Raw genomic sequence first — 13,184 nt, 5'->3', positions numbered from 1 at the left:
ATGCCACACCAATACTGAATACATAGAAACAAACAACTCCTTGGGCCTCAAGGGGAGGCTGATGCACAGGCCACAGCTGCCAGCGTGCAGCTGGGCTTCCCAGGGCAAACAGCAGCACACGGTGCATCAGAAGCTGAAGGAGCCCTCAGGGAAGAGAGGCCAACTCAAGGGGCTGAGCACGGGACACCCTTCTTCCTTGTGGGCTGCTTCCCCTCCTCTGGTTTCTTTCTGTTGGACCTCAGAGAGTAAGGAGATGCTCACAGCCTGTCACCAGCACCTACGGGTTGGCTGAAAGGCCACAGGTTGGGAAGACCAACAAGGAAACAGGGGAAAACGTGCACCATGTCAAGGGAGAGGCGTGAAGCCGACCGCTTCATCGCCCTGTGATTGCCAGCCTGAGCGAGGGATGTTCTGACCAGCTACTGAAAGAGGCAGCACCAGGTTTAGAAAGTTCGCTTCAATTTTATTGCGTACAAAAGGACTCGGCTTCTATTTATTACCCCGCCCACACCCCAAAATGAAGCCCCAGTGCCCAGGATTTCCGCTTAGCAATCAGTCACTCAGCCTCCAGTCAGACCCAAGGAGAAGCCAAATCCCGGGGCTACGTCACCTCCTCCCTCTCCAGTCCCATCCAGCCCTATTTCAACCTAACCCTACACCAGGCCTGGATCTCAAGAGACACACCCTGAAGGAACACAGCGTCTCCAGCTCTTGCCATACACCAAGTCCTGCACAGGTGAAGCCCTCTTTGCTTCTAACGCAGCACAAGTCCTTCCTGTCCAGTTCACTTCCATCATCTCCACCATCCATGACAGGGAAAGCACGGCTGTGCCAGTAAACTGGGCTGTTGAGTCAGCAGCTCTTGGTGCCACCTCCGAGGAAGCGTTGCAGGTGGTTCTGCTGTCCTTTGTAGCTTCTTGCTCAGGCCATCATCGTTGCTTTCCGCTTTCCTTCTCGGCTTTCTTCCTCAGCTGAGTAGCGCTTGCCTTGCCTCGGCAAGCTTGCTGCAAGAGGGAAAAAAGAGGCACTATTTCACTCACGCACGCTGCCAGCACAGGCTGACTTAGAGAGCTGCTCGCAAGATATCCTTGGGCTACGGACCCAAGAACAAGGAAGGACACAAAACTCACATCTGCATTGTCTGTTACTGCATGCCAAGGAAGAGTCCTCACACTCGAGCACTGCCCCACTTGCAGCTGAGGGGAGGAGGAGCTGGAAAGGACAGGTGGACAGAAAAGAAGGGAAAAGCTGAAGAGGCAAGAATCAACTTCTCCCCGAGGCAGATCACACCTTCGTGGCCAATCTTTTAGGGATGCTCACCATTCCTAATCCTAGCGTTAGCAAGATGAAAATTCACCACCTACCTTTTCATGCTCCTCGGGTACGCACTGAGGGCCGTGCCGTGGCTGTGCTGCACAACACCAGTGACTGAAAGAAAGCACGCAGAGAGCGGATCTGTTGCAGACAGTGCCAGGAGCTGTGCTTGAACAACGCTTACGGTAAGGCACGCCTACCTTGCCATGGCCACACTTTGGGAGCTCTGGGACACAGCCACGTGTTGCTCTCCTGAGTCCCAGCTCCATTTCTCAGCCACTCACGCTCTGCTCCTCCATGTTCTGCAAAGGAAAAGTCCCAAGAGGGAAATTCAGTTCATCGCAGATGTCATCAAACCTCTGCTCTCAGGGCAGTCGCACTCATTGCTCGGGGTGAGCAACCAGCTGCGTGCTTACCCAGGGAGCAGCGGTTACTTTGACTTGAGTGTAGCAGCCAATGCCTGACTGTAAGTACGAACACTAACCTATGCCTAACTCTAAAATAACAACAGAAACCTATACCTAACCCTAAAGAACAAACAGGAACCTATGCCTAACTCTAAAGAACAAACAGGAACCTATCCCTAACGCTAAAACTAAACTGAACGCTAACACTAACCTAACACTACCATCAACAACAAAGAACAGAACAAGCACCTAACTCCAACAGGGGGAAGAAGGAACTGGGGGCCCACAGAACCGGTGGAGCAACAAGGAGGAGGAGAAGAAGATGCTAAATAATGCCACCCAGCTAACGCTGGGGGCAGGGGCCGTGCAGCAGGAAAGGAGCCGAGTGCCTGGACCAGTGATGGTGAAGCTGTGACCATGCCAACGCGGGGCCTGGCACGGTGGTGTGGTGCCAGGCCAGCTATGCCGCGGGCGGATCCACATCCATGGGCTCCTCTGGAGGGGGATCCACCTCCATCGGTTCCTCAGGAGGGGGATCCACCTCCATCGGTTCCTCTGGAGGGGGATCCACCTCCATAGGCTCCACATGGGTGGTGGTCACGGGGCTGGTCCAGGCATGATGGAATATGGCTCTCTTACCCCTCCTCTGCCTGGTGGTCATGGCGGGCCCCCTCCTCCTTCTCACTCCTAGGGCCCCCAGCTCCATCCTCCCACCTGAAACAGGGAAAACTTCTACCCTAGCCCTCTTAGCTGCTGACATGGCTGCTAACTGCCACAACTGTCAGAGGCGAGTGTGTTGCGCGCGGCAGCGGTGACCAAGGTGACATGGAGAGGGTTCTAAAATGGCGGCCGCACTGCTGGCACTGGCGTTCCACATAGGATGAGGAGGGGGCTGGAGGGCAGGGCACGACACGGGAGCTCCAAGGCGCTCCCTGTGCCCAGCGGGCAGCCCTTCTCTCTGGCCAGCAAGAGGTCACAGAAGTGCCGGCCCCAGGTAAAGAGCCCTCGGCCTCCTTCACCCTCCTTCACTCTCCTTCACTCCCCTCCTTCACCCTCCTTCACCCTCCCCCTTCTTCCACAAGGGAATCTTTTTGGGCTGCCATACTGTCGTGGTTTTGTATTTTTTTCTATTGGTATTCACAGTATCACAGTATCACAGTCTTGTGCGGGTTGGAAGGGACCTTAGAGATCATCGAGTCCAGCCCCCGGGACCCAAAATTAACGTCTTGTTCTGTGTCTTTCCTCTCGCTTTCCTTCCTACCCCTTCCCTTCCTTCCTCGCCCTTGTCCCCCTCCCCTCCCTTCCCTTTGCTTTTTGGCCACCCTCGCTATCTAGCTCTGCCCCGGAGATGCCTCCAGCAGCTCATCTCCACAGGCAATAAATGCTCGCGCTGTGTTTCTTTGGACGTGCGGATCGCAAACTCCATCAGCACAAAGCAGTTACAAACAGGTGACCGTCCTTTCCCATCCCCTGCTGGTTTATGCAGAGCAACACAGTGCGCCCGGCCCTTGGGCTGGGGGTCCTGATGGTGCTGGGGCTGATGGTGGCTGAGGCCGTGAGCAGCCAAAGGAACAACCAGGACAGCTGCCAGCCCTGCAGTGAGACACAGCTCCCTCTGGAGCACCCCGATGGAAGGTTGTGCTGCCACAGCCACCCAGATGGAAGGGCTCAGTCAGTCTGTGCCCAGCACACAGAGCTCCCTGGATCTGGCGTCCTCCCCCCTGAGAAATATTCAGCAGTGGATATTTCTCCTTAAGTCCTTTGTGATGAAATCAATGAAGCATCCCTTCCTTCTCCTACTGCCTCCAGTTGTCACCTCTGTGGGATGGAACAAGGTTTAGGGTGGACTTTGAGCTCTATATGTCTTGGGGACCCAGTGGGCTCCTGGGACACGTACCCACAGCAGCGCTCTGTGCCTTCATTTCCCTCTTGGCAGAGCAGCTCCTGCCCCCCTCTTCTCCTCCAGCTTCTTTCATTGCACACAAGTCCCCAGATCTGCCTCTGCAGCCGTAAACCTTCCCAGAGAACTTGTTCTCCCATAGGGCAGACACAGTCACCCTCCTCACTACGAAGCAGCTTCAGGTTGGCTGCTCTCAAAGAAACAGAGATTTCAGCCTCACCCCATCACAATGCTGACCGTTTCCACAAAGGAGAATCACCTTCTCAAGAGGCTCCAACTGTGCCCATGTACACAGTGTCACCAGTGGACCAGTCACCCCAGAAGTTGCCAAAGTGTGTGGTGGGACAACTCACATGGTCTGGTGATAAGGAAAAGAAACTCTGGTCCTTCTGCCCTGGTCCTGATGCTCCCTGAAAGGGGCTTCCATGCAATGCTCTACAGAGGCAGAAGACTTGCTACATTTAGAGGTGCAGAAAAACCTTTTTCTCCCCGGCTTCCCTCTTGGGACCAGTGACAACTTCTGCTAATGGAGAATGCATTGCAAGAGACCCTGGGCCACCTCTGCGGTCTGAGACCACCACAATTAAACAGTGTCACACCAACAGTGTAGGACATTGTTCTGTGATTTCCCCACGCTGGTACCCACAAACACCTATCCACACACACACACACACGATGCTTTGGGTTTGGTTTAAAGGAATCAGAAACAGCTTCTAGGCTTTAAACAGCAAATAGCCCTTAACAATCTGCAGACCCTGTAAGTCTCTCACTTAAGTGCACCACTGCACCAGATTTGTACCCAGAGGGCTGAGAGGAGTCAGCCTGGGAGGCTGATGGACTGATGCTCAAGACAGCAGGCAAGTGAGTGACAGAGACCATCACTGCACACGTCACCTTCCCAGTGGCACTGGTTTTCCTGGCAGCTGCTCCCGGGGCAGAGTAACAGCCCAGCAGAGACCTGGGATCAAGCTGTGCCACCAGACCTTACAGGGAGGTCAAAAGAAGCCAGGAGGGGAGTATTGCATGGGCAGAGCTTCCTGCTGATGCCAAAGGCTGGCACAGTCTGGAGCACACACCTCTGCCTGTTTGGCTGTTGCCCGGGCAGAGTGCAGCTTGATTACAAAATCACACAGAATCACAGAGTTGTAGGGGTTGGAAGGGACCTCTAGAGATCATCGAGATCATCCAACCCCCCTGCCAAAAGCAGGCTCCCTACACCACATCACACAGCTCGGCATCCAGGCGGGTCTTGAATATCTCCAGAGAAGGAGACTCCACCACCTCTCTGGGCAGCCTGTTCCAGTGCTCCGTCACCCTCACTGTAAAGAAGTTCTAAATATGATAACGAAATACAAGATAACACAATATAATATAATTGAGGCTAACAAATCAAACAAACAGGGAATGAGAGAGTCCCCGAAAACCGAGAGGCCGACTGTGAACTCTAGGCGACACGGCTGGAACGCTTCCCACTCTCCGAGAAGTTGGAGAGAAGAAGGAGGGCACTCCAGCCTGGGAACGAGATTATACAGCGTCCTGGTCCTGTGACTTATCATTACCCCTGTTGTTCTCTGGGATATGTAGTCTTCTTCTGTGGACTGCACATTCAATACAAGTATCCATACTTTACATGATGTTATGATGTGGAATACTGAGAGCAAAATTAAAAAATTACAAAACCATGACAGCCACATCAGCCCCACAGCAGCTCCTGCCCCATAGATCAGACCCACATCTGCCCCACAGAAGCTCCTGCCCCATAGATCTGACCCACATATGCCCCACTGCATCTCCTGCCCCATAGATCTGCCCCACAACAGATCCTGCCCCATAGATCAGACCGACATCTGCCCCACAGCAGATCCTGCCCAATTGATCTATCCCCCATCAGACCCACAGCAGCTCCAGCACCATAGATCCGACCCACATCTACCCCACAGCAGCTCCTGCCCCATAGATCTGACCCACATGTGCCCCAGAGCAGCTCCTATCCCATAGATCAGACACACCTCTGCCCCACAGCAGCTCCTGCCCCATAGATCTGACTCCCCTCAGCCCCACAGCAGCTCCTGCCCCATAGATCTGATCCACATCTACCCACCTTTGAAGTACTTTGGTCCTTCTCTGCCAGTCGATTGCCGCAGCATCTGGTTGTCTCCTGCTCAACACTCTGTCCTACATCCCTCCTACACAGGCCAGAAACCAAGGCACAGAAAGTATAAGGGATCCCCAAGGGTCTGAGGCGTCTTCCCTGCTGGAACAGCAATGGAGGACACAAGACCACAAGAAGCCAGATTCAGGCAGAGAAGCTTGAGGGTGCAGCCATCTGCATTAAGGTTGCTATGGTTTGGCATTGCAAATACTACTCTGCCTGACTGGGGCAGGGCAGGCTTACGCAAGTGTTTAAGCAGACGTCTTTCTGGTCCTGTAGGAAGCAGCAGGTCTGAATTAAAAGGAGCAATGAGGCAAGGAGTGCCCTGAGCTTGTTTCCTAAATAGAAGGCAGTGTGGGACAATTTGAGGAACAGGAATTCAACTACTGTAATGCAGAGCACTATTTTTGTCGCCTTCCAGCAGTCACCGATTAATGGAAGATTCTTGTCCTTCCCAGACTCCACTGTTGGTAACTCACATCTACAGCCTCTCTGGGCAGCCTGTGCCATTGCCTCACCACCCTCTGTCTGAAAAAGTTTCCCCCTAGTATCTAACCTAACATGTAGCCTAATTCTCCTCTCTTCATTCACAGGAGATGTGCTCTAGACCTCTAATTATCATTCTGACCTTCCTCTGGAGCTAATCCAGAAGCTCTGCACTTTTCTTGTGCTGTGGGCTCCAGATCTGGACACAGTACTGCAGATGGGGACTCATGAAGGCAGAGTGGAGGGGAGCAAGAGCCTACTTCTCCATGCTGCCACTTCTCTGTGGATACAGTTGGTCTTCCAGACTGCAAGCACACACTGCTGGTTCATGTCCATCTTTTTGTCCACCAGAACCTCCAAATCGTTCTCCACATTTCTTCCATGAGGAACAGCTCCATGATCTTCCCAGGCACAGAGGTAAGGCTCACTGGCCTATAGTTTCCCATGTGATTTCCTTCCTGCCTTTCTAAAAACTGGGAGTGATGTTTCCCTTTTCCAGACCCCAGGGACTTCTCCTGCCTTCTTCTGACAGCCATGACTTTTCAGATACGGTGGAGAATGGCTGGGTGAGCGTATCAACCAGCTCCCTCATGACTCTGGGAAGCACGTCATCCTGCCCCATGGACTTGGACATATCCAGTCTTATGAGGAGGTCTTGGACTTGCTCGTCTCTTACAGTAGGAAGGATTTTGCTCCCCTGGTGTCCACCTAAATGTTCAGAGACTTGAATGTCATTCACTTTCTAGGCTCTTCTTGTGGCTCCTTAAAGTCCAAGAAGTCTCATTTTCAGCTCTCCTTACGCTTTTACCACACAAAGTAACCTGTTCCAGTTGCTTTCTCTTGTGGAAGGACAAAGGAGATTGACAGTGCACCATAAGTCAGAATATAAACTGCTGCTATACAGAAAATATTTCTGATTTCTTCAGTATTTGTCTGGAAGACAAAGCTCATAGAAAAATGTTCTAAAGTGTGAAGAAAGAGCCCCTTTCAGGACTGAAAATGACTTCTGCGTTAGATGAATAACATGAATGTCTTACAGGCAAAAAATACTAATCTGGAAAATATGAAATAGGAGTCAGAAAAGTTCCTGATGAGCTGCACATGAAGAGTATGGCAGAGTTTCCTTAGGGTAACCATCTTCTTTATTACCCTACAGGAATGGGTAACAAGGGCAGGAGTATGGTTCATCATTCCCTTCATAGATTGATGGCAGCTCCCTCTTTGTGCTGGAAGGTAAATAATGATGGGAGAGACCCCTGGGTTTTGGTGGGACATGAAATATCTGTGGTCACAGCAGGTATGTGTCAGCTGTCACAAGGCAGACATACACAGGTAATGCAGGGTAAATTAAACGAGAGCCTGTACAATGAATATGATTAAAAACTGTAATGACAGCTCAACAAGAAAACCACTTGAAAGAAAGCAGGGGATCTGGCAGTGTGAATATATGCTAATTATAGAATGGATACTTGGCTGACGTTAGTAAGAATGTGCAATGTGTAATTTTTATATGTCAGATAAGTACAATAGGCTGTTTTCTATGTTTAAGAAACCCTGACACTTGGGTCTCCAGGCTGTCTCCCCAAGTTATTCCCTAGTGTGCTTCACAACACTAAGAATGTGGAACTGGATCATTCTCTTAGCCCTCTTGCGTTGCTAAGTGTGAGATCCTCTGTTCAGAATTGGATTAGCTATCAATGAGTGATGCACAGATGCTATGGCAGACCCACAGTCCTTCCACTTCTGCCCTCCTACTGCTGACCTGTGAGCACAGATGTACTGTTCTATAAGATGCTTTAGAGAGCTCAGGCTTAGCCAGTTGCTGCACCCACAGAAAGGCAGAGGGAAGGGCTGAAAGTCTGTGGTGACAAAGCTGGGCTGCTGAGGGGCTGATTTTCAGTTCTGTCACAGAAATCCCAGGGCCATTTGCAGTCCTTCAGGCAACTGCCCATTTGTAATAGGCTGACAAACTTGTCTTGTGCGTCACATCTGTTCAGGCTGCAGAATTCTTGGAGCAGGGTTCATTTCCTATGGAGAAAACCTCACTCTGTTTGGGTCTCTCCCTTTCTACAAAGAAAGGAAAATGACAGCAATCAAACTGATAAACACAAACATAGGACATTGCTTAGTTAGGATGTGTTTAACAGTCAACAGCAGTGTAACACTTATTCCTCAGGCAAAGAAAATAAGAAAACAAGCCATCTGGGCTTGTCTCTTCCCAGTTTTGAATGAGGCAACAGCATTAATCTTTTATTCCCTCCATTTTGGGCCTGGTAATCTTGGAGTTCTGAGAGATGTGGTTTTTGGTGAATAGATGTGGCCTTGAGTATTCTCCTTTTACTCCAAAGTCTGAATCTCTGCATCCCCCCATATCACATTAATGCTTTCTTTCCCCCTCCCCCCCCCCCCAATAAATAAATAAATAAATAGAAACAAAAATTAATAATAATAAAAAAGCAAGCTCTCAGCTTATGAAGAAATAGCTGACAACAACCTTCTGGACAAAGCATTTTTATGGAGTACAGTTCATATTTATAGGGAAAAAAGATCCAGAACTTTGTGCTCTGTAGTCTCCCAGTACCATATCCCACACATGCTAACACACCCTTAGGACAAAGATTACAACTGGAAATAATGATGTGGCAGTTATCCTCCACCCTGATAAAACTTCATCCATTGATGAAAAAGGTGTGTTCCACAAACTAGTGCTCATGCCATGTGGTTCCTATCAGTGGGAGAAAGTAAGGGGGAAAGCTAGAAGGTACTGTTCACATTAAGGAAATACAAGAGAAGATTTTTTTGTTTTCCTGCACAGAGGTTGCCTTGCTTAAGCTTTATTCTGCTATGGAGGAAATGCATACACTTTTCTTCCTCATTTTCCCTTGCCAACAGAGGGAAAAGTCTGACAAGAAGAGTTATTGTCACCTTCCTCATCCTTACTACTTGCTGACACTGGAGAAGAAAATCCTCTGGGGACTACATGGCTTTGTTTCTTGGCTGTCTACTGTGCAGTTGTCCCTTCTCTTCACTTTCTCATTTCCTTAAGGTAACATCAAGCTGATGTGTGCAGCCCACCAATAAAAGTCTGTGGAAGTAAGCCTTTCTCAGGAGGTGCTGTGCTACTGCCCTCACTCATTTGCAAAGTTCCCTCTCCATTCTTTAGCATAATCTCCAGGTGGGAATGGCAGGAGGCAGTGACAGAAGGAACTGCCAGACCCCAAAGCAGAGCTGGTGCAGGAGGGTACCACACAGCCATGACTTCAGGTTGGGAACTCAGAAGACCATCATACTTGAGCAAGGAAGAGTCCCTTTAAATAATGAGATGTGCAGAAACACCAATGAGTAGAGAAATAAAAAATCTAGCCTTTTCAGTTTATCATATTGGCTTATAAGTTGTGAGAAATCTATGCTAGTTCTTTGAGAGGGACAGATTTTGTTTCTCTACTTTTCAGCTTACATTTGCACCACTGAGTTACTGATGGAAAAGGAATGTTACCTATAACAAAGATAAGCTTTATCTACTGATTGCTTTAAATAAACCCTCATTCCTTTCAGCTTTCACAGCTTGTAGTCTGTTAATCCCGTCAATCATTGACTTTAAATGTAGGAAATATGTAGTAAATGCATGTAAAGCTCTCTCAGTGTGTGTCAGAGAATCCAGCCACAAGCCTAAGAACAAGTAGGGGCCCTAGCCTTAAAAGAAACTGGGGGTGGGGAGTCAAACCACATTTGGGCCACCACCACAATAAATAAAATCCAGGCAAAATATGGGTGAACCATGGGCTGACAGCTCAGCCTCAAAGGGTTAAAGTAAAGGGGTCAGCCAGGTTGGATGGCCCTGTTCTAACCTGACCTGCTGGGTAGCAGCGCTCCCATGGCAGGGATTGGGTGGGCCCTGAGGTCCCTTCCAACCCAACTATTCTGTGGTTCTATGATCCTTGAGAGCCCTTTCCAAATCGGGATATTCCGTGATTCAATCTCGTGTGCTGAGCGCTCCCTCTGCTGGCACACACACATAGCTGGATTTTTCCCTACTCAGGCTGGGAAAAAAACGTGCCAGTGGAGCTGATGAAATGAAAGAGGTCATCGAAACAGAGCCCGTGGGGACTTGAAGGCTGAGCTTACCTTTTCTTCTTGGTACAGTTAGCGATCAGTGTCGTTCATTACCTTCAGCACCATGCAGATAGCGCCTGTATTTTACACAGGCCTTAGAGCTGGTTTTCTTTCACTTATTAACTGGAACGGCCACTAAAAGAATCTGAAGTTTTTCTTCAGTTTCTGATAACAGGGCAACAAGTTTGTTTAGTCACTTCTTTTTTACATTTGCTGTGACCTGAGGAACGGATTTATAAGCAGAGCATTTCTACACTCATGTAAAAATCCTGTGGAATGCAAATGTCCAGAAGAATTTTAGCACCCACTGTGGGGTTTGTCCTTCCAGTGCAGAGCAGACTGGAACATTGTTCAGCCTTGTCTGTTTAGAGCATAAAGTCCAAGAATGGCACCACATGAAAGTTTGTAATGCAAGGATCAAGTACACCTCATAGTCAGCACCATCAGCTCCCACAATATCCCACAGCACAGCACTGAGGACCTGAGTGGAAGGTGGTGGGATACCTGTCTATGTTCCCATGATGCTGCCTCTAGGACACATGCTCATCCCTGGATAAGCAGTATAGCATAAACACATCATCAGAAAACAAAGATTCCATCTTTCTGTTTTTCCTTGTCTATTGCTACTGAATTTCTTGTTCCATTGGGCTCGAATCCATAATGGCTTATATATGGATATGACAGTCCTGTCCTCTCTCCCCTCTAAACATGTGTACAACCACACAAGCAGCCAGACACAGCCCTGACACAGTTGCCATTCACAATCACTATCCCCCAGGGCAGCACAGTAAGCTTTCATCCCACAGGATGAACTACTGCTTTAATGGAGAGGGAAAAACACAGGGGCAGCCAGAGACAGCTTTGTTCTGCTGTGGATGCATCTCCAGCAAAATCATGTTCAGTTAGGTGGCATACATCTCACAGTAACAGAGGGCAGTTTGCTATCTGCAGAAAAGGTGAAAACCAAAAGAAGTATTATCCACAAAACATAAAGAAATACTGTTATATGTCTTCTCTTTGAGTCATTATACACAGTCATTACAGAAAAAATGTTCTCCTTGCTGGGCGTTGCAGCAGGATTTAGTTACGTCTTCTCTTAGAGATCCACATCTTATTCATGCTTACACCATGTCAAGTCAAAATGAGGACGGGCATTTTGTAGATGCGTGGTATGAGAGGCCAATATTCTGTTAGTAATGCTTCCCTCCCAAGGTTTGAAGGCAGCACCTTTTCCAGCCTCATTTCAAATACTGCATCACATTTAAATCCCAGCTTTCCTAACACAGATGCAATGTTAGGAAGCCATGTGAGGAAAGACAGGGATGGCTTTAAGTCTCTAAATAAGAAGAAAGAGAATCATCATCAAGGAGGCTGACTGACTGAAAAAGAATGTGCTTTTCCAGGCCATTTCTGAAGGTACAGCTGAGGGCTAACCCATGACAGTTACTTTACTTGTTGAATAACATTTTTATGTATGTGTTTTATGTTTTGCTTTTTGTCACTTTGCCTCATGTTTAATTGCTCTGTTCCAAAGTTTTGCTGAAGGGAACTGAGGAATGGTTTGAATGGCAGTAAATGTGGATATCACAGATCCAAAACATGGCCAGAACTCAACATTGTAAAAGCTGCGATTTGACCCTCGCTCGACAAATACTTTGTACATTTAAACAGGCAAAAAAAGAACCAGCTTTAAACTGAGATGAAACCACAGATCAGAGATGAACATTTCATTAAATACTGGACAAAGCAGTAGAAACTCTTGCTCTCTTCTTGTTTGCAGATCATGAGAGTTCAGAAAAGCCCATGGAATTATATCTGATTTATAATCTGATTTATAAGCAGCACTGCATTGAGACAAGTTGGGGATGAAAGGACAGAGGACAGCTCTGGTGAAAAGGGCTGGGCATCACCTTGGGGTGATCATTGTGACTCCATGTTGGGAGTGGCCGAAGCCCCCATCACAAACACGTGCCATCACAATGACACCCCATCAGAACCCCCAGGGTGTTCAGAAGGATTTCACTTGCCGAGTGGCACAGCGAAAACCGCTTTGTCGCAGAAATGTCTGCAAGGACAAACTTCAATTGGACTGAGCAAAGACGCTCCCACCCTGCAAGAGGTGGTCAAGGATCGGCTCGTGATGCTGCTCACTCCCATGTCCGTCTTTAGCAATTGAAAATCTCCTGTACCTTGCTGTCTTTCAAGCGCAAGGTGATAACAACTGACTCTTCTCCTTTGCCTTTTGCAGCCTCTCGTCAACTGGAACCCAGACTTCGGAGGAGAGAGCTCTCGGCTCCTCGAGCAGCGCAGGCTGAGATCTGCCCGGAGAAGGAGAGCCGAGACGGGCCCCTGCTGCTGCTCCTGCTGCTGCTGCTGCTGCTGCTCCTGCTCCCGCAGGGGCTGCCTGCAGGCAGCGGGTCCGGCAGCTGGCACCCAGGCAGCTGCAGCCAGGGGACCCCGGCCTCCCAAGCGCCGAAGGAGAAACCGCAGCCGACGCCGAGCTCGAGCCTCTCACAGCCGGCCAATGCGTGCTGCAGCAGCTTGGGGAATGAACCAGCCTCTGGACCCGTCCCTGCTGCCACCAAACAGCGGCTGGAGCCCTGGAGACATTTGTACTTCCTTGTCGTTCACTGCTTCATCTTACATGGGAGACAGCTTGCCAAGCAACCCAGCGCTGCAGGAACGTCCCTGGCGCCCAAGAGAGCAAGAGCAGCGTGCTCCTGAGGCCAGCCTGCTTTTCCACTCCTTATCGCTCACGGTGAACATACAGCATGAAGTCACGGTGATGCCAGAGGAGTGGGAGCCTTGGGAG

General features: G+C 49.4%; 1 long non-coding RNA gene across 2 annotated transcripts; it reads right to left on the bottom strand.

Annotated features, from left to right (window-relative positions):
• Positions 1-490: 490 nt before the first annotated feature.
• Positions 491-2,466, bottom strand: LOC146760291 (uncharacterized). 2 transcript variants are annotated; one of them, XR_014947390.1, is made up of 4 exons: positions 1,515-2,461; positions 1,365-1,428; positions 1,102-1,212; positions 491-1,004 (listed from the first exon to the last, which is right to left on the bottom strand). It is a non-coding gene; the product is annotated as an uncharacterized LOC146760291 (long non-coding RNA). The 2 variants fall into 2 exon arrangements; XR_014947391.1 differs by lacking the exon at positions 1,102-1,212 and having other exon boundaries at positions 493-1,004; positions 1,515-2,466.
• Between the last annotated feature and the right edge of the window lie 10,718 nt (positions 2,467-13,184).

Source organism: Coturnix japonica, chromosome 6, assembly GCF_054131305.1.
Source record: "Coturnix japonica strain WE chromosome 6, WE-NBRP24, whole genome shotgun sequence".
In the NCBI taxonomy this organism is placed as follows: domain Eukaryota; kingdom Metazoa; phylum Chordata; class Aves; order Galliformes; family Phasianidae; genus Coturnix; species Coturnix japonica.
Note: the sequence above shows the minus strand (reverse complement) of the source record. Positions and strands in the feature narration are given on the sequence as shown.